This window comes from Salarias fasciatus, chromosome 11, assembly GCF_902148845.1.
Source record: "Salarias fasciatus chromosome 11, fSalaFa1.1, whole genome shotgun sequence".
Lineage (NCBI taxonomy): Eukaryota > Metazoa > Chordata > Actinopteri > Blenniiformes > Blenniidae > Salarias > Salarias fasciatus.
In genome coordinates, this window is record NC_043755.1 from 31,448,054 (window position 1) to 31,470,403 (window position 22,350).

At 45.1% G+C, this 22,350-nt stretch overlaps 1 protein-coding gene across 3 annotated transcripts in view; it reads left to right on the top strand.

The window, feature by feature from the left end:
* sema6cb (semaphorin 6Cb) overlaps nt 1–22,350 on the top strand; it is a 201,645-nt gene that overhangs the window by 18,801 nt on the left and 160,494 nt on the right. For all 3 annotated transcript variants that reach the window (XM_030103834.1, XM_030103838.1, XM_030103839.1), the window contains exon 2: nt 3,970–4,052. The gene's annotated coding sequence lies outside the window, so the exon portion shown is untranslated. The remainder of the gene's footprint in view (nt 1–3,969; nt 4,053–22,350) is intronic.

Sequence of the window (22,350 nt, forward strand, 5' to 3'; positions counted from 1 at the left end):
TTCCACTCTTCAGACATGTTGAATTAGATGTGTGTTTTGTGTGTATTTCTCTGTCGGGTATCTGTGTATATATTTAGATATTTAGATAGGTGTGTGTACACTGGCTGTAGATTCATGCGTTTCGCCTGTTTTGTGTGTCTACAACTGGCCTGGCGTTCTAACTACATTGTTTTCGTAGTTTCTGCCGTTTCCATGTAAAGGGGCGTCGTTTTCCGAATATTGGTGTGTGATGGTGAAACTTTTCAGAAACGAAAATGCAAAAATGATGCATTTCATCAATTTGTTTTGGGGCGACGTCGTACTAATGAATCTCACGTCATGGATATCGGACGAAGTAGTTCTAAACAAAGGATTAAATCCTTTTTCAGATCGAATGGCTTCGTACCGAAGCTTTACATTTTTCCTATCGTGAACTCCTAAAGGTTCCATGTCGGATTTAACAAATGCCCTTCAGCTCAGATAACTGCGTAACTCACACTTGCGAAAACGATCCAACAAATTCATTGGCCACGACTGCAGATCTGCATAATCGCCACCCCATTATTCCAAATGAGCTGCGCCAACTCCCACGCTCATCGGGCAGCGCTCGTTCACACAAGTGGCTTCAAAGACGAGCAACTGTACCAGCGCAGAGATGAAAGTCCTGCTAATGGAGATCAAAAAGGGAGAAAAAAGATCATTTCCAACTGTGTCGGAATCGGAAACAAACCACCCTCAAAATCCGGGCGGTGGGTAGAAAACATAACGAGCGTTGTAAATTCCTTGTTGCCTGTCGGTCATGATGAAGAACTGAGGAAGAAACGATTATCAAAAAGAATCAATAATGAATTCAAATGAACAATGATATCAGGCTTCAGGGATGAAGATGAGAGGCAGTGAAAGGGGGTCGCCGTGGAAGATGTGATCCACATGTTCGATTTGGCACCAGTTTCACGCCAGATGCCTTCACTGACGCAGGAGGAGCAGTTTGGGGTTCAGGGCCCCGTCCAGGGAGCCACGGCTGTAGCCTGACAGGAATGAGGTCTGGACCAGCGAGGAACACAGAAACAAAGGAAACCCAGTCCCTTTGTGAGGATCTGCGGATCAAAGCTCTGGTTGTGGATGATTGTGGAGTCTTGTGCAAGTTTTACTTGAGCTCGGGAAGAGATCAAAAATGGCTAATAGGAACAGGAAACTCGCTTCTTCTTGAACAGTTGCATTAAACATGAGGCTCGTGATCCGAAGAAAGCCAGCAAGAGGTTCCAATCCGGCCGCCAAATCATCAAGCAAGCTGTGTTTGGGACATTTCACTGTATTTTGTACCAGAACGGTTCATTAAATTTGAGTCTATCTTGAGATTTTAGTCATTTTTGGGAGAAATTGTTTGATTATTGCAAAAATATACACATTTTCATCAACAAAACTTTAAATTTCAAACTTTTAATGGCAGCATTTCATTGGTTCAACCCACTCAAGATGAAATTTGATCCAGTTTTTGTTATATATGTTAACAAAACCTGTCAACAGCCCTTAAAGGTCATTGAAAAATACAATTTTGTGGGGTGTCTGACCTGTGGATTATGATAATGTGAGTTGGACGATCCCAAGATTTTTTTTTTCTCCTCCCAGATTATGTATTTTGAAGTTTTCATCATGGATAAATCAGTCAATGCCTGCAGGGAGTTGAAATCGTTAACCAAGTCAGTAAGGGTGTGTGGGTTTTGCTCCCAGATTTCTATTTCCCATAAAGCCTCCACCAAGTGCCGCTCCTCTCAGTCTTAATGATCCCTTCTCTGCATCCATTTCAACACGTGCCTTGTGTTTGTGCGTCGCTAATTAGAGCTGACATCAAAGGTTGTAATATCATCTTCAGTGCTAATATCTTGTATCCGTTCGCCTCAATCAATGGAGGAATCATTCTGCAAGCGTGAGGTTTGAATGGACCAGGCATCCATAATTGATTCTGCACATAGTGACGCGTAAAAGCTGGAGGTAGCGCGAGCAAGCAAACAAAGCGAAGCACACATCTGGTGCGGCGGTCTGCAGGCCGAGCATTGATTTAATGACTCCCTTCAGTTGTGCTTTTGAAATTGTTCAATTGCGTTTTAACGATTATGTTTATGTGTTTTGTCAGCAGCTGATTGGAAGCCAGGGTTTGTACAGCAGTGCATCGCACAGGAAGTGGATGTGACTTTAATTGCTTATAATCCTTATTAAAACGAAAAGGTTTGCAAATACATCCAGTAATGCTAATGTGTAAGGGAGTCATGGAATCTTTGACATTTAATTTGCAAACAGACAATGTTTTAACGCCCATTTCCTCCACTATAAACATAGAAAAAGTATGAGGATGCAGAGCTTCAGGACCATCCGCTCTGTTAGACTGAACCAATGACAAGCTACTTTACCTGAGAGCTCCTCAGTTCTGTCAAAAGCATCAAAACAACTTTTAGATTTTACAAGTTAATGAGGAATTAAATGGCCAAAACACTTGCTTCTTGCATTTTTTTCCCCCACAATTCAAATAAATCCTGTCAGCCAGTCGTGGGGAGGGTAAAGTTCATGTAGTTGTGTTCAGGGACAAATTGTAGTCTGGGAACCGAACTTGCTTCACTGATAATCTCAGACCTTTGCAGAAACAAGAATTTGTTTTCCAGCAGGCCTTATCTGCCTTTTGATGTTATGTTTTTTTTCCCTCTCTCTCCTGGCAGCACTGTAAATTCCCACAATTGGTTCGCACAGGCCCATTGTCGCTCAACATTTTATCCCAAACCTCTGGAACCAGGAAATAATGAACACACATCTAAAAGGATCACACTTCCCGGGATTGGCTGTCACTGATACACAAGGCGGCGGCGGAGGTGGTGTTTTCCATCTGGGACTTGTGGTCCTATGTGTCAAAACAAAGGAAACTTGAGAGCGTGAAGGAGAAGGCTGTGCTGGCGAGCTGGCTCTGCTCTAACCTTAACTGAACCATCATCAGCATGTGGCTGCCAGCTGGAGCGCTCGCTAATCCAGAGGATGCTGCCTCTGCAAGTCTTTCAGGGCTCGGCTACTTGAAATGTGCCGGGTTTGAGGTCAAACCCTCCATCATCACCATTTGTCAGAATTAGACTTTGTGTAGGTGAAGATCCAAGTAGGTCATCGCGTTTCCCAGCAAATCTGCGAAAAGCTTAACGATTATATCCGGCTATCCTCAGGTGCAGCCGCGGCAGAGCTTCTCATTTCAATCTGCTCTTGAACAACGGCCACATTAATGAATTTCTAAAATTACAGAAGCTGTGAATGCTTATTGTGACTCCTCTCGGGTGGAATTTGGCACAAACTCCTCTGAGATCACCACAAGATTGAACCTGTGATTGCTTTTTTATGCTTAATGTTCAATTGAAACCTAATCAGCAGTGGCTGCACAGAGTAGGAAATTAAATACTCCTGCTATATATCCAGGAGCCTGCTCTATTAAAAGCTGAGAAAATTGCTTGTCAGCTGAAGCTGTCAGTTATTTAAAAAAAAATAAAAAGGGAATCCAACATATCAGCTTGCAGACGCCATGTTTCTGGGTAGCATCCGGCCGTGCGGAGCTTTGTTTAGGTTTGCTCGTTGGCAGCAGGGTGAAGATGTTTTTTTCTGGGAGCAGATTGCCAGAGCAGATTGCGAGCTGAGGTGCCATCATCAGATTTGGCTACTTCCAGCTCTGGGATTTGTCAGAAGATTTTGTTCACTTATTGGAAAAAGCAACCTGTTGTCAGGCTAACCACATTTCCGAACACGTCTGCTCCCCCCGGGTTGAAAATGAATCGGTCCGCGCCGCCGGAGCGCGTCGTACCGATGAAAGCGAGCAGCACGTTCAGCGTTAACAGTTTGAGATTGTTTTTCCTCGCACTGGAGCGATTTCTCTCATACATTGCTGTTGTCTTGTGAGGATAAACCATCCCGCTTTGTGTCTGTACAGATGTAAGAGTCGCCTCTTCTCCTGTGTTTCATCCACAGATTTGCTGACAGCTGCAGCTGACGTCTGCGCCGGCCTGGTTTAACTTCCTGTTTGGTGGATCGCTGCCGCAAACGGACGAAAGGTAGAGAGAGATTCTTCTGCTATGATGTAAAATATGCTCAAACTAAAGGAAGTTGCTTGCTCAATAGTTTTTTGGGTGTAATGATGATTCTTGGTAATAAATGGAAAGCCTTCATTGTTCTATGTTGAGCATGCATTTGTGGGATGAGCAGCAAAGCTGATTTTGTGGGTTATTCCAATGAAAAGTGAACCCAATCTTCCCAACAGCTACACAACTTTTCTTTGCTGAGGACTGCTTGGTGTTGATTAGATGAACGAATTCCAAAGAAACAAAAGTGGTTGGCATTTTAAGAAAGTATTGATTTCAGGAACATGAGCTCCAGTCGTGTGTGGAAGGACCAAAGGTTGTTAGTTTTGTGTCGTTTAGTTCCTGTTGAATTAAAAGTGTTTTGATTTTATGGCACTTTATCAATGTCTTGAAATCCACTGTTGGGATCAAATGTATTTATTTGTTGCGACGGAGGAAGAGATCTCCACAGGGAGCATTTCATTACCGGCTCCATGTCGGAGTTACTACTGATAAGTAATTGCGGCCTGTTTACGTGACTGGAATTTTTTGGTGAAAACATGAAACTTTTGTTGCATTTTAGGTGTCTGTTTACAAACCAACAGTGTGTAGAGCTACTGAAACCAGCATCCAAGGTGGAACTTTTCAAACCCTCCATGTAAACACGGGAAAACACAACTTCTACAAAACACTCAGGCTTCATTTCCATTTCGATAGCGGAAACACTGGTACTGTGCATGTGCACCATGACCATATTAAATAGTTCCTCTGCTCAGGAGATGGACAACAAGAGCAATGTTTGCATCCAGAGTGTCATGACTCTCAGTCCATATTCTCTTGGTTCTCGACCAGATTTTCCTGGACTTTGTAGTTTCAGAGTGAACAGTCTCCATAATAACGATCCAACATGGTCGCCTGCCCATATGAACGTCTGTGTCTTCGCCATTGTTGTTTAAAGGGACATTGCTCCCAAAACGTTGCCATGTTATAACGGAAAACTCTTTCTGAAACGAATTTGCAAAAGCAAGGCGTTTTCCCTTTTTAAACATTGTCTGAGTGGAAGACACTGTCCTGCTCCTGTAAGGACAAACTCCACCTCTGCATACATGACATGCAGGGGTGCTCACGTTGCCATTTTCCATTAACTGCTATTTAACATTCATTGTGTGCAAAGTGGTCCTGATGGTTTTCATGCTAAAATTACCTGCAATGTCTATTTAAATGGATATTTTCTTTTTTATCTGTTGGTTTTGTGTGAGTCCAGATTAAGCCCGAGCTATATTTGGTTCACCGTAAATGAAGCTGACGACATGAGCTTTTTTTTCTTGCAATACTGGAGAGTGGAGATGCACGATTGTGTAATCTTGCATGCTGCACTCGTCAGGATTGGCAGACAGAAAATGGGCTGAAAACAGGTTTCTTTAAATTAAGAAGCAGAGTTTCTGGTGTTGATTAAAGCTGATCGTTAGCGCCGGTCCCGAACAGCCTGGGAGGGATGGAAAACAACTGGAGACCATGCTTTCGATATCTGCTTGTCAATATTAGTAAATTGTCTCATTTCTAGTGTAGCCCCTGCCTGCGTGGGTTTTTTTTTTTTTATGCCTTCAGCTTTGTCGAGATGTCAGGCAGTCAGTGGGGAAACAGCTGAAACAATGCAGCCCAAACTGTTGGAGTCACTGGAGAAGCTATTGAGTCTGGCCGGACATTTCCCCAGTGAGCTGTAAGTGTGGACAGTAGAGGACGGGGCCAAGGAGCGCTGATGACAGCGAGCCTCATGGGACGGCCGGATACAGATGGCTGGCCAGATGCAGGCCTGCTCTGACCTTCAAAGTATCAAAAGGTAAAACCAAAAGATCTCAAAAAAGCTAAATGGAAATGGGCAGCAGCACCTGACGGAGCGAGTGTTTGTTGTGTCCGGCGCGTCTCCTCAGTCGCTTTGTTTCCTCAGACTGCTTGTTTTGCTCACACTTGCTTCTGAGTTGCATCAGTGTGTCATCATGTAATTTTCCTTCATCAGAAGTTAACTTTTGGACCACGCTGCGATGCGCTTCCTTTATGTTCCCGCTGCTTCGGTGATTCATGGCTTGTGAACCAAACAACACAGGCTAGACTTTCCCTGACTTGTAAAGATATTAATTGGAAGAGTAGTAACCTGCAGAGTTTGAGATTTGCTGTTGGAGGGAGGTCAAATTATTGAGATTCCAGTCTGTGTAACTGCAGCTAAACATAATGGAGCTGCTGAGACGCTTTAACTGAACATAAACAGCCGCTCGGAGTGTTTGACTCTATTGTTAACGACCAGATTTCAGAATCCGTGTTCAGACAGAGGAGCTTTTCATCTTCTGATTCCAAAGGCGGAAGTTTATTTCTGAACCCTGCTTGTCCTGAAGTGTCCTCGGGTCTAAATTGACACACATTTGTGTGTGTGGTGGTGATGTTATGACTGATACTTCAGTTGTTGTAAAACTGAAGGCTTGTGTCAGATTTTAACTTGAGGGACGTGATCATGAGTGAAGTGCCTTCATATTACAAACAGTTTTTCAGAATATCTTCCTGCTTAATTGGAGTCGACGTCAGAGAAACGGGATTCTATCTAAGCGAACATGGTTAGAAAACTTTGTACATCCTGGCAAGTCCAGCAGAAACACCAATAAATCAACCAACCAATGTTTGTGGGTTGTGTAGAGAAATAGATGCAGATCTGAATCAGGGTTGAGCTTCCCTCTGGCTCACTGTGCCTCCAACTTATTACTAGAATTAATTCTAGCTGGTTAATTTTCGACCTGTTGAAGAGTCACTGAACGTTTTGTTGTGCCAGCATTATTTTTTCTTTACTTCAAGCATTCGCGGACGTTGGTTGACGTCTTGATTGACTCTGACACATCCCTCCACGCGTGTGTTTGTAGTTTCTGTGTGGGCCTCGACTGGCGGTGTGTTTGGTTTGATGTTAGGCGTATTCTGTTCTGGTTCCTTGTCTCCTGAGGTAGAAATCAGATGGACATTGGATTCTCTTTGATGCTTCAGTGAAAGGTTTAGTTCAAACTCTGAGCCCGGTATATATGTGGTCACAGACTGAACAATAGTGATTTTGCCTCAGTGCTTGAAGAGATGAACTCCTGATGCAATCCAGGCAGGGGGCTATGAAGCAAAGGCTAGCAGCGGCCTGACATGGCGCGGGCCTCCAGGGCTTTGAGCGCGGCTCAAGGAGAGCCGTGATCAGAGCTGGGAAGTGGACGGCGAGCCGGGGCTGGAGGAGGGGAGGGGAGGGCCGGGAGGAGGAAAGGGGGGTGCGCTGTGAGAAATAAGAGGAGATGGAGGAGGGTTGAGGTGTCAGGCGTATAATTGGGGTGAGGAGATCTCTGGGGTGGATAGAGGAAAGCTTTATTAAGACCGCTCAAGTCTGATGTGCTTGCATGGCCGCCTGGCTCTTCCTCGCACACCCACGCCTTCGGGCCGATCTTCCATTTCCACAAGAGACTCTGTAACAACAAAGGGATGAAGGCCAAAGTCCTCAAGCTCTCTTCAGTCTCAGATAAGACAAAAGACCCCATTACTTGAAAAGCAGTGATGGGGAGGCAGCAGTGTATGGATCTGCCTCTTCTTTTTAAATCGGGACACCACAATGTTTTTTTTTTCTTTTTCTTTACTTTCTTCACCAAGTTGATGCTGCGACCAGAGCTGCACTTGAATTAGATGAGATGCATTCACTTCACTTTAGTTGCTCCACTAATGACTGCAGCCTCGCTGAACTCTGCAGGAAAAAAAAACTGCCTTCTTTGTCCATGTTTGAGTTGTGGACAGTCTCCTTTTTTTTCCTTTCTCCTCTTTAGACCACATGATCCGTTTTTGTTTTGCTTCGGTTGTTATCTCAGGAGGACACGACCTCAAAATACACTGAAAGAACATTTATGAAGTATTCACAGCCAAAGTGTGGACAAATATTGGCGCTCCGTATGGATAAAAGAGGAATAATCTCAGTTGTTTTGGCTCACGAGGGAAAACAAACTTTGCAGGGTGACTTCCCCCGTGACTGATTGTATCGAGTCTGACGTTGAGATTAAGAGCTTAGCTGCTTATTTTCCCTCCTCTCTCTGAACATCCAAGTGCCGCTTTGGAGTCGACGATGTTCCCATATCAATGATCGAACCCCTTTCTAGGTACGTGCTTCTGTCACGCGGGTTTACCGGAAGCGTTTGCCGTCTCACAAAAGCAGATCCAGTGAGTGACACAACAAAGATTCCGAATTGAAGCAGGAGGCGGTTTTAGGAAGAATTAGCAGCCTCCCCCAGTTCTCAGCAGCAAATTGGTTTCTGAGGAACTCCTAACAAAATAATAAAAAAAAAAAGCAGGGTGGAGGTCTGTTCTCTGCTTCCTTAGTAGCTTGTTAATCCCCCACAGCTCCGGCTGGAGGCAAAGCTGCTTGCGCATACACGGGCCCCTTGTGGAAAATGGCGCTACTCCTCCTCCAGCCTCCTTTCGTCCTCTTTCCACTCGGCCCTGCAGGGCCTGGCTAATCCTCTGCCTGGTCATGGCACAGAGATTGCAGGCTTTTTCAAAGCTGGCTGGACTTCAAAGTTGCAGGGATACAGGGACTCGAGGAGGTAGGAGGAAATTAGGTCCACCGCGAGCGGCGAGCGTGAGGGGTTCACCTCAGCTTCTCCCGCTGCAGTCCTGAGGTGACACGTTATTTTCGGGGCTGAAAAACCTCGAACAACCGTCCTTCCAGGGCCGCTTTCTAGTTCTCTCAGGATTTACATACCCAGCACGGTGTCCCCATGTAGCAACACAACCGAAAGACGGCACAGACGCGAGGCGGTGAATCACCAAGGCAATATTGACAAACTTTCCGTAGTGTTTTTCAGTCTGTTTCCATGACAACGGTGTTCGGAGCCACAAAATGTTACGTTTCTGGAAATGTTCCCAGCGCCATCTCCGTGTAGGTGGAGGAAGCACGACGGCACCTGAGTTCTTCTGCACGTGCTCAGTGGATGGACAATAGGAGTGACATGACTCCCAGACCATAGTCGCCTGGTCCTGGTCCTGGTCCTAGTCCTGGTCCTGGTCCTGGTCCTAGTCCTGGTCCTGGTCCTGGTCCTGGTCCTGGTCCAGATTCTCCAGGACCTGGTAGTTTTAGAGTTGACGGTCACCGTGACAACTACTCGACTTGATCTGTATTTCCGCCATGTTTGTGTTTTTATCTTGTTAGTTTTATGGTTGTTTCTTTACAAAAACAAACAGCACCCGACATGAAAACCACATAGCTTTAGCATTTCTGCCGTTGCCGTGTAAACAGGTATCATTTTCAAAACGTTTACAAAAAGATGTTTTCCCAGGCGTTGTGTAAACTTGGCCTCAGATATAAAGTCTTGGGATTAAAGCCAGTAAAAGCCAACCAGTTGTGTTGCTTTGTTTTTTTTTCCCCCCCTCTTGTTCTAAAACATCTGTGGCCATGTTTGCTTTTTCCCGCTGTCGTCTTGTAAGCCGCTGCCAGAATCCGCGGTGCAAAGGGAGGTGAAATACCCCAATTAGTTGGACTAATTTTCCCATCTCTTGGAAAAGTAATTTACTTTGAGATTTCAGTCGATCGGACGTCTCCTCCCTCCTGTTTGCTTTTGTGCCGGCCTGATCTCATCAATCGGGCGTTAGTCCGCTGAATACACCGGATGACAAGGTGCTCACGGTTTGGACTCTGTCAGATTCAGCACCGACACTTTTCGACAAGTTATTCATCTTTTTATCCCGGTGAATTTCCATGATGAGATGGAAACATCTTTTGATGCTGATCTGTTGTTAAAATCTCAGATAACACTGAGATCAGAGCCACTTCTTTTCTTTTTTTTTTTATTCCAGATAAATGTTGTCTGATAATAAAAAGAAAAAGAAAAATGTGCCGGCGTGAAATTGGCTTTGTGTTTGTGTGTTTGGGTTGTGAATGAAGCCCGTTCTGGAAGCTGAGAACGGAAGCTTAATTTGCATGTGTCCCTCTTTATTATCATTAAAAACAGACATTGTTTTTCATCACAGCTTGTCGAGACAAAGTATTTTGAATCATTGAAGCACGTCTGTCTTATGAAATTATCCTTTTTTGGAGAAATGTGAATGTGCTAGCCTATTTATACCCTGTCACATCTGTTATAATTCTAGATGAGCATTCTTAGACAAAAAAAAAAAATAACTTGAATTCAGTGTTTTCTAACAATTTACTTGAGGACTGCATTTCTTTTCTCTCTTGGACACAGTTTGACGAACATTGACTGAGAAAACAGCAGACTTTGGGGGTAAAGGGCTCAGCGCTTCAGCTGAAGTTATTCCTGCTGAAATATGTTGAAAAATAATTTTCTCACGAGGAAGGTTGAAGCGAACGCCTCCGCAGATCAGAATATTAACTTCAAATGTCAACAGAAATCATGTTCGTCATCCTGCCGAGTTGCCGGTGTCACACATGTTGAAGCACAGTGGATGAAGGAACTTTCATTAACGCTGCAGAGTTTGCACGTTTCACCCGTGTTGTCTAATGGAAAGTGTAACTGAACTGACTCGCCTGCAGGAACCTGCTGAACCGGAAACATGACTGTGTAAACCGGTGTGTCGTCTGTGTATCTGCAGCCACGCGGCCATACAATACCGAACCACCTTCAGAAGATACTGTCATTTTGCATGGAGTTATTTAAAAATGTGACTTTAATATCGGGAACTGATCCCTTCTTTGTTATGCTGTAATAATGCTAACCTAGTGTTTTCCATTTCTGGTTTCTGTCCTTTTTCTGTTTCAACTATGAAAACTCATCAGTGCCCAAAAGAAAGTGCTTTAAAACTCAAAATGAAATCCGACCGTTTGGGGTAAATCTGACTGCAGCACGCCTCATTGAACCCATAGCCTCTCTACATGTCCTGTTGACGGTTCTCTTCATGAAGTGCTCGCATCCAGATGCTTTTTTTATTAAGAGGCCGTCGAGCCCTTTTGGCCGTCACGTTTTTTTTTTGTTTTTTTTTTCTGATATTTTGTCTCGCCGTTTAAATTTGGCTGTTTAAGTGTTTAAATTGCTTGAACAATTCAAAAGGTTCCCTCGTTCCGCGCTGTGATTACAATGAGGCATGATTGCAGATTTGTCTTGTGCGTTCGGCTCTTCCTCTCCCTCATTCAGCCGCTGCATCTGCATGTGCAACACGGCAATTACCTTAAGTGGAGTCCGGGGCTCGGGGATTTTTGCATTATTCCCTGTCTTGATGTTCAGGAAGTGTGCTGTCGATATGCAGCGACTCAGTCTGATCCCCGTGCGCGCGCGCACACACACACACACACACACACACACACACACACACACACACACACACACACACACACACACAGTCAATCATGTCAGATGTCAATAAGCTGTTTGAAGCTTCGCCCTGGGGTAACCCTTTGAAAGGGTTAGTTAGCTTTAGATTATGTCTTTAACTATGGCTTCCATAGTAGCAGCTGTGATGAGCGTTTTATCTTATTCACTTCATCTGATGTCATTAGTGCCGCTTATTTAAAGTGGATTTTGGATGACAGCAGTAGACTCGGGCTGCGAGCGATCCGCCGTTTGCTGGCTTGGTTTTGAACCGTGTGGCAGGAACGTTGACTCTGATGTTCGTTTATGGTTAGTTTTGCCGTTGGGAGTCCCGATGCTGCGAACTGATGGCTTCTAAGCACAATAGGAATAGATTTTAGAGTGCGGTGACTTCCCAAAGACGGACGTCAAGTCTTTGAAGAAGTGATGGATAACAACCTCACCGAGCTCCAGCGTAAAACTTCCCGGCAGGTGTTTGTCGATGTCCATCAAATAAAGCTTTTACTTGATTGGTTTTACTCCTATATAATGAAGCCAGAATCCTCTCAGTCATCAGAATTCCTCCTCCTCAACACATATTATCTGTGGTCTGTGACCAGGTTCGGCTTTAGGTCTCGTCTGTCCGCCGTTCAGCCGTGTGGTGTGTTGGACAGAGCTTCTCCAGCACAGTGAACCTTCACTGCACCATCTGACTCAGGGGGAAATCATTTCCTGTATGCACCAGACACAGAGGGGGGCTCTGTGACAAAGCAAGTGGAATGTTAACGTTGTACTGTAATGGATTTTACTGCAACTTGAGGTGGTTCTGTGGTTTTTACACATTCCTGTGGATGCAGCCATCTTTACCAAAATATGAAAATGGAAAAAAGAATTAGTGGATTGTCTTTGTGTGAACAAGGACATGACAAGGGGGAGAGGGCGTCTGGGGTAACATGGAGAAATGGATGGATCTGCAGATGAATTATTTAAGGTCTGGATTTAGTTTGGAACCATTTCCCTGCAGAGTTACTCCACAAACTGTGCATCCGGTGAAGAAAACGTGTTTGACAGGTGAAAACTAGTTACTCCTCTTCATTCACTGCCCTCTTCATCTTGATTGACTGTAGACCTAATTGCTTTTTTTTTTTTTTGGTAGAAACAGTCCTCTTCATTGAACACCTCAGCGATGTGAGAAAACCCGTCGCTATTTTTGGTGAATGTATAGATTGATTTCTTTCAAGCCACAAAAAAGAAAATGGACACAATAATCAATACTGACGATAACTGTCAGTCGCAGCCTCTTCAGAGCTCTATTGAGTGTTTCCTGTTCAGGTTTCCACTGATCGACTCCATTGACCATAAAGGCCAGCGGTTTGTGTGTCCCGCTGCTGCTGCCGGTGGTTATTGAGCAGGAGCTGCTGGCGTGACGCGGGAGGCCCGGTCTGATTAGCTTTATTGACTGTGGAGCCGTGGAAATGGGTTACTTCCATTTTACCTTTTTGAGACAGTTTTTCATCATAAACGGAACAGAAAGCGCCAATTAGACGTTGAGGATTTCTTAATAAATGGATTTCCACAGCCGTCCCCACGACGAGGCTGTTAATTTGCAGATGTAACATATTAGGGTCGACTAAAAACCTTCAAATGCTTGTTTTATTGCGAACATGATGTTGTGACTGCTGCAGTTTTACCTGAGAGCTTCTCATGTTTCTTGTAATTGATGTTTACAAATTCTCTTGGTGGGGCATTAGGGAAGATTGGTGTATTAATTGGCAACGTATGCCATCTAAACGGGTAATTGCAAGCCGTTTGCCGGAATGCAAATGCACTCAGCTCGGCTTTTACGCAGCTTGTTTGTTCAGCTGCAGGTAGACGACAAATTAAGACGCTCAATTTGATGCCCTCTGCTTTTAGGAGATCCACCTTGTTTGCCGATTATCGCAGGTATTACAGTCGCAGCAGCTTATCTGCTGTTTTTCCGACTGAGAAACGCATTATCTACTATTAAAGACCCATCATGACTGTCAGCAACATAAAGTGGCGTCTTTACCAACAATTCCAAGAATGCACGATGAGTTTCATCCTTTGCATCGTTCCCTTTATGATCATGCGCAATATTTTTATTCATCATTTTTTACATTATGATGCATTTAATTAAACCCGGGTTTTTAGAATTGCAACATTACAATCTGGTATCAAGTCTGTACTTTATGGAAAGGTCAAATATTCATGGTCATATTTTAAATAAATGTGTGGAAATACCTAATTAACTGGAAAACAGTGAGTGTTCAAGTCTCAATGGATATTCGATTTTCTGAGTTACATTCATTTACCGACTATACATTTAAGAAGTCCTGTGATGCAGAAATAGGGCCACAAAATATAACGGAAATATCATCACAGTCAACATGTGCAGTATAGATTTGGTAAAACGATGAATGGTTTCCCTGCAGTATCGGTTCATTGCGCAGCCTCACAAAGTGCTTCATATCGAAATGTAAAAAGCATATATAAACATTTTTTTTTCTGTTCATTTAATAATGATCATGGTCAGATTGAGCCATTTTTTTTCTTCACTGAGCTGAGAAGGTGCAAGAAAATCAAAATTTATGATACTTTTTTTCCCCCATCAAAATCTATTGTTAAAATATGAACAGTGCAGTAACTGTTTCCATGTCGGAATGTTCAGAGACGAACAGCAGCAGGCATCAGTATTCATGCTTTTCCGCCCAGTCCTCGCCCTGTGTTCAGACTGAAGTGTCTGATATGGATAGCCCAGATAACCTGTCATTTTTGGAGAATGTGTTATTTGGTGGGCCCTGCTTGTGGAATCTGGGTCTGTTGTTATTGTTGTTGTTTTACGATCCGCCACATGAAGACCCTGGAATTGACTCGACATTTTCGGCCCGTAAATCCTGAACCCTGTGACGATGTTTCACGAGTTGTTCTGAGTCCCTGATCTCACGTGCAGGAAAACCATTTTCTCCTTCATATTCCAGCAGTTTGTCAGTGTGATTGTAAACCATGATGAATTCTCATTTTTACCATTTAAATGCATGGAATTACATCCCGGGCCTCGCTTTCTCCCCGGTTAGTGTTTATTTATATCCATGGGAGCCAATAAATAAGCACCCATTTTTTTCCAGCTCCTATAATAAATGCAGTTAGCTGGACGCTTTTGTTCTCTGCACCTGTCGGGCTTGAATTAAAGGCCCCTTCATCACGGCCAGCCTCCGCCCTCCGCCTCCGCGCCGTGTGACCGAACCCTGATAGATGACTTGTCGATGGCGGTCGACACAGGTGGACTCCCAGCACTGAATCTCCCGAAACTCCATCCACTCTCAGGAACATTGACCATTTCATACCTCTACATATGTGTGGGCGTCTGAAATTAGTCCATCTTCATCCGCCGCTCCTCGGCGGGCGCCGGGATCCAATTTCGGCTGGATTGTGGGATGAAGGAGGAGCGCGGTATCTCTTCGGCGGGGAGCGGGGCGGCGGAGGGGGGGCGGCGGGGGGGTTAAGCGCTCTCCTCAGGAGCACCTGTGTGTGTGTGTCGGAGATCGAGGGATGAGAGTGGGCGGATGGGATGAGAACAGAAGGCGAGGATGAAGCGTCGGAGAGGGTGAAGAAGGTGATTACTGAGGGGCGGCTTCACAGGAAGTGGCGCAGGAACGCAAGATGATGGATTTATTTATTTTGTGTATCATTGTAACACAGAAGCTTCTCTTTCACATCTGCACTCTTCATCCTTTCTTCCTGTTTGCAGTTATTTTAAATCCCTCATTTTCGTCTTCCGGTATCGGTTGTCTCCTCCGTCCCTTTCCACCCGTCTTTGCCGTTTCTCCTTCAGCTGAGCTGTGATTGGAGAACTCTGAGCACCAATGATCTGATCTCATTCCTTTTCACCCAGACTTCAGAGCAGGTTCTCCCCCCTCCTCCTCCGTCCCTCCATCACTCTCTCCAGCCTCCCGCCTCTGCTTTTACCTCTTTTGTTTCTCAACATCTTGTTTAGCTTTTAAGTCCCCCCCCACCCCACCCTCTCTCTCTCTCTCTCTCTTTTTTTTTTTTTCTTAAAACTTAAATCCGTCTGACTTGCCTACCGTGAAAAAGTTGACATGGCATCACAAGCAAAAGGCTTGGTAAGCTTTTTAAAGCCAGTCACGGTGCGCCATCCCCCCCGTCGTAATTACTGCTGAAACAAGCAGCTCTGGGAAGTCGGCGCGCTGGTGGACCCGTCATTACTGACAATCTCCCAGCCTTTATCGGCCGCGGCCGAGACGCCGGCGCACCGCGGCGCTGTGATGATTGCCTCACGGCGCTGGGCGAGGAGGATCAGAGGGACGGAGCGGCGGGCAAGCGGAGGTCTTTCCTAACAATGTAGCTGAAACCCTCCAAAGTAGGAAAAAAAAAAAAAAGTAGTAGAGAAGTGTCTTCAACCAAAAAAGCAGCCCAACTCTGCCAAACAACCATCTCCGTTGCCATGGTGATCTGACACTTTCTATCTCCAAGAGGAGAACTTCAAATCTATTACGCTCACGCTGCCCTGTCAAGCATGTTTTTGTGCTGAGGAGGTGTCGGCCGCTCGCCGCTCGGCCTGCTGTCGGCGCCGAGGGTGGAAAACACAAGCTGGTCGGTCGGAGCTCCTCCAGATCAAGTCATCAGCGCCGAGCCGTCATTTACTCCCCTCCAACGCTCCTCGCTTCCACTCGCAACTGCTCTCCAAGCCCAAAACATGTTGATTTTTCTTCTCCTGCTGGGTTGTCGGCCGCGCTGAAGGACTGAACCGGGAAGACTTCACTGTGGAGGATATGTAAAACTGTGTCGTCTAACAAATGTGGTTTTTATTACACTGGAGTCGAAGAAGTGTGTGCTCAGCGCTCTGAAAGCCAAGGGTGATGATACTGAGGAATAGTTGCTTCTTTATAGATTGTTTTATGGATTTTTTTTAGGAAGAGGCATAACGGGACGACTTATGCTGATTTGATTTCTTTTCCTTTTAGTAAATTCAAAACTTAAACTTCCCCCGAGCGTTAGAGCAGAACTATTATTCTGAGCCTCTCAGATCGGTTTCAAACTGCCTGTTAAAGCTTCCCTGGCTTTAAAGCGGCCCGATTGGCATGGAGTGTCTGTAATTTGACATCAGCTTCGTGTTATGCGGTGGCTTTGCCTACTAAATTCATCAATTTGTGCTTTTAAAGCAGCTGAATTCCTGAACTTTCTTCAATATTTTATCCTCATTATTTGCTCGCATTTCAGACAAACATCTCACAAAGCATCAGTCAGCGTGCGTGCGACAGAAAATTGCATATTAGCTTTCCCGTAATGATATAAAACAATGCAATTTAACCTTGTTAGTATGCAATGTCACCCACAAATTATTCTTTTCGGCATTTTATGTACAAAACAAAGCAGCAGGAGGGCTTTTGAAAAGGTTCTCAGTGTTTGTTCCTTTCTTTACATTTGACAAGCAAGAATGACTAATACTGCCGAGAAGCTGCTCCGTCTGGCAGCGTTTGGCTCTTTTCTTGGTTCAATATGCAGTTTCAGAAGGATTTTCTGTCATTTTTTAAGAAGCAAATGTGCTTTTGGCACCGGCGTGGTAACTAAATGCTAACAGAGTGGCTATCAATCCCGGAGTAGTAACCCAAAAGCTCCGGAAATGTTCGCTGCCGTCGACCAACCAACTGTTTTCGCCAGCCTTCCTGCAGCATATAGTCCACCTTCTGTGCCGAGCGTTCTGTGCTTCAGCGTTCCATGAAATAGCTTGGCTAAATTTGCAGGCTCGTGGGTGTGTGATTACGTGCGCGCGCGTGTGTGTCTGTGTAAGTGTTATTGTGCAGCTTTCGCCACTTCCAAATGGGCGTGGGACTGAGCTAAAAAAAAAAAAAAAACAAAAAAAAAAAAATAGAGAAAGAGGAGGCAGTGACTGAAACTGCAGGCAGAGAGCGGCTCTGACCCAGCAGGTGGTAACAGGTGTCGGTACTTCACCTGGCCGGCTTTAAGCACCTGCCCCCAGGTGGAAACAAGCCGGTTCCTGAGAAAACGCCGCCGCCGCCGCCGCCGCACCGGGGAGGGAACCTTTTTATTCTTCCACTCCCTCCGCTGGAAACCGTTGCTTTGATTCTCAGAAGTACATATTTTTTTTACTCATTTTGACTTCATAAAAGCCCCAAAAAATCAATTTAAAGCTGCCGAACATTCCTGCCATTGTGGGTTTCAGCACAGCTGTCACAGACTGTAGTTTGAAAATTGCACTTAATTTCAGTTCCGCTGGTACCTGGACCGCAGGAATAAAAAGTTTATAAGGAAATGGTGAGTGAAAAAGAAAAGTGGTTGTCTGGTACTTTGTATTCCCTCCCTGAAAATAAGTTTGGAGTGAAGTGAGTGTCTTACAATCCTCAGGAACACTTTCATCATGTCTGCACGGATATATTATTGATATAGTTCCAGGAGCACACCGACAACCTGAACCTCTGGTGAAAAGACCAACGTTTATCTCCAATGTATTAAATATTGCGCACTGGCACGTGGTTCTTTTTCTTCTTGCTCTTCTAGGCTACAACACTGGAATGTGTTGCTTTTGACATACTAATTTTAGAGGGTGTAAAACAACATGTGCAGTCATCCTGGTTCATGTTTGTTTTGGATTTGTGTGACTCAGTGTTTTGCACTCAGAGAAAGATTCCTGTTCATGAAGGCAGGTGGAACGACACTCTTAACCTGTGGCCCCATTTACACAATGTTTCAAGAGAAAACTGTTGTTTTTTTTAATCACTTTCAGCTGAAATGTTGTGAAATTAAATGTAATGCAATGACGGCTGCTGCAGCTCAGGAATGAAGAGACTGTAACCCCCGATGCACACCGGCCGCGGTCCGGCCGCGGTCCGGCTCCGGAGCCTCTGCAGAGCTCCGGTCTGTTTCCGCAAGGATCCTATTTTTCCGGACGCCGGAGCTCTACCGCGTCAATTCAGACAGAAGCAAGTCGGGTGCCGGAAGGAAACGCGATACGTGTTCCAAAATAAGTGACTTCAAAATAAAATGTGTGTCGTGTTTTTGCCTTAAAGGTGTAATACAACATTTTGATTTCCGGGTGGATCACCTAAATAATTGGTGGGTCTGTTTGTCAATCATTCTGACGAGCTGCTTTCGTAAGGCGGTTCTACGTGCTTGCGCCCAATCAGCTTCTCCCTTTTGCGCATGCGCATTCAGAGTGTTTATGTAGCCGGTGAGCTTCTGAGCTCGTACTTACCGATGGCGAGTCTGACATAATGAAACTGTAGCTGTTTCGGAAAAAAAAAGCTTTATTTATGAGCGAGGCGGATCGCAGAAACTGTACAGAGCCGTGCACGCCGGAGAAGAGGAGATCGCGCTCGTACACTTCCGCGTTTTCTGGGAGAAGCAGGAGAGCCGGGCGGATGGTCTGGCGCATGCGCGTTGTTCAAAAAGTGAGTAACAGACGTGGGGCTTCGTCTTTTCGAGAAAATGTTGTATTATACCTTTAATATTCTATTTTTTTACTTCTTCTGGTAGAATACAGAACAAACAACGTCATGTAGTCATTATACGCTTTAGAAGAATGAACGGTTTTGTACTTCATCACTGCTAAAAAGTCAAATGACTCCAAAATGGCTCAAAAAACTGTGACCGGAGCAGCTCCGTGTTGCCAGATTGGGCGGGTTTGTGCCAAATCAAGCGTCTTTTTTGAACACGTCGGATGGGTTGATGAAATGATTGTGTTTATGACGTGTTTTTTATTATACAAATATGGTTTTAACGTGCATTTTCATCCGAGATGGCGGTTTGGGCTGCTTTCTATTGAGTAAACCAGGTTTTATATTGTCTACGGGGGATAACGACAGAACTGGCAACCTTCTCCAGCGGACTGCAGAGACACCGCAGGCAGTGTGAATCACAGTGCTGCGGTGTACCGGACCGGAGACGGACTGCAGCCGGAACGCATCCAGTGTGCATGGGGGGAAACCCGTCCAGTCTGAAGACATGAAGGCGAGAAGGAGAGTGAAACAAGTCAATCTGAAAGACAAGGCGCCAGAATTCTGTTAGTATTTTCAAGCAAAAACATGAATCTGTTCTTGCATTTTGGGCGTCTGTCAGCATGGCGGGGGCGCTCGGAGCCATGAACAATGCAACTTTTTGAATGATGATGCTCCGAAACGATGGGAGACGCCACTTTTCTGAAATGCTGCTGCTCTGTATGGACCATGAATCGTAGATGGACAGTAACGTTTTCCTCCAGTGTCATGACTCGCGGTCCAGTTCCTCCTGGGCCTCGGCAGCTTTAGACTTTACAGTCACCGTAACATCAGTCTCACTGAATGTCTCTGTAGTCGCTGTTAAGGTTTGTATTGATGTGTGTTTGGTTTGCTTTACAAAAACACCTTATGATCAGTGATTTGATTCTGTTCGGCGTCTGTTTTTTTAGCTTAAATATAACTAGAAGCCAACGTCAGGTCATTGTGTTGGTAAAACTCTGGATTCTTATAAATGCTCTGTTAAGTTTTCACATGGAGCCATTCATAAACATGAATATTGAAAGTAAACATGTTGCCATCTTTCCATTTCAAATCCAATTTCCTGGTGTGTAGAGAAATAATGTCAACCACCTCACCGTTCTAATGCTTTCCCTCCACACATCATGTGTCCTGCGCTCTGATGTTTACTGCCGTATATTCCTGTGGGCCCTGTTGGCCGTTTCAACACCGAGGGCACTCTGCTACCCCATAATCTCATAAATTACTCATCACTTCATTCCTACCCAAAGGTCGCATGCATAATTCAGGAAATGGACACTGCCGAAGCCATAAAGGAATATTTTAAAATCCCGTTTTTTTATTGGTGTTTAGACTCATGGCACTCCTGGGTCGAGGTATGTAAAAGTGCAGCGAGGAAGGTTCGCTTTACAAGTCTGATGCAGTGGGAGGATTATTTTTCCCAAGGTTGTTCCAGTGCTCTGGGTTCCTCGCGCCGGCGTGCGCGCTCTCCAAATGCATAATGGCACCTCAGACCGGGCCGGCGTTGTCTCAAGGGCAGAACCTGAATAAGGGAATCGCTCTCTGCCGTGTTGACAGATGAAGCCCATCCATGCGCCAAGTTCAACAAGTCAGCCGCACTTCCCCGCCCCCCCCCCCTCCGCTCCGCAGCCTTTCTCTCCGCACGCCGGCCCACCGGCCCCCTGCTATTGCACTCATCTTCTCTCTTTTCAAATGGTAATGGCAGCGGACCATGCTGGAGCTCTCCAGCTCCGAGTGAAGTCTCTCTCCTCTGAAAGGAATTTATGGATGGTCATGCAGAGTTTTTAAGGTTTGGGCCCAGCAGGCTCGCACACTTCTTCCTTGTGGCCGAATCATTTTGGCCACAGTCTCAGCAGCTTACTGCAATACTCTGCAGGTCTCTGGCCATTGTTGTTATGCGAAAAGGAACAGAATCGGGTTTCGATGCCCTCTCTGTGCCCCCCCCCCCCCCCCACACTTTCTGCTCACCGCCGGTGATACGTGGCGACTGGTGCCTGCTTTTTGGCACGTTGGTGTTCTGATGACTGTCCAAGCTAAATTAAATTCGCCTCTTGAGCAACATAAACAACCCCTCCTCCTCCTCCTCCTCCTCCTCCTCCTCGCTTCCCCACCTTCCTCATCAAAGCCTGTTTAGCCGCCAGAACAGACAGCGACCATCAAAAGCCGAGCTCCAGCGCGTCGGCGCTCTCCACGTGTTTGGTTTGTGGGAAGCGTGGACATGATCACACGAGAACTACAAAGAGGAAAAACAACTCGTGAATTTCAGTGTGGACCATTGTTCTTCGTCTATTCTTTCCAGAACATCAGCTGTCGCTGCACCTTCCAGGTAGCGCTCCTTCAGACTCGCCTTTAACGGATGAGGAGCTTTTCAAACGAGATCAGTTGAAAAGGAACTGGAATGGTTTGTGAGGACGGGATCTCAACAACCGCTAAACACCGATTTCTTTCAAGTTTACTGAATTTACTGAAACCAGAAAGTTGAAGAAATTAGATGAAACAGCAGCTGCTCATGATTTAGAGCATAACTTCCTGTTACATTTCAGGTCACCCTGAACTGGAGTCTGTCCTGCTGTATGGATCAGTGTAAACCAGAACCGTCACGAGGTCAACACAGGCGGCATGTTTAGAGCCAGCAACACTCCAAAACTACACCGTGGGGGTAAAAAAAAAACAAAAAACCATGCATCCACAGGTAGATCATGCAAACTCACAGAAAGGCCTCAAGCAGTGAATCAAGCTGGTGCCTTGTTAACCATTCATCCATCCAGAGCCAGTGAAGACTAGGGTTGGGTCAACTATGACTAGTATCTGACTAATCGACTGATTTTCTACTTGTCAGATAATTTAATTAACATGATTTCTCTATATGTTGCAGTGAATTGACCAAAACTCTTTTCTAATAGCTGTTTAGTTGATGTATGTTTATGGCCGCCGTGTTTGTTTGACAGAGTAAACATAGACATCAACTTCTGACGCACCTTTTTGAAAACTGCTCCCAACATCTCACTTTTTGAAAATGCTGTCACTCATTTTCATTAAAAAAAAAAACAACCCACAGCACTAGCTCATGGCCTGGCATGCTAACGTCGTTCTCAGTGTTTTCACTGCTTCTGTGGAAACACACTTCCTTTTCAAAATGTTGAAGTGTAAACTGAAGCATTTCCTGAAACGAAACATGAAAACGGTGTTTTTTCACATGGCGTCTGTGACCAAAACCTCAAAATCAGCATGGAGTGCTACTTCCTGTCGTCGGCTTGTTGTTGAATTTCTTCTTCTCTTTAAAAAGAACTCTACTCATCCTTTTGACTTGTTGCAGAGCTGCTCTCATGTGCAGGTAGAGCCGTTTCCCCTTCGGTCGGATGAAGTGACGTGATGAGTGTTTGACCAAATTAAAACCTAAACTCTGTCCCATTCTTAAATCACAGCCTTTCATGTTTCACAGTTACTCATAATTATTAAAAG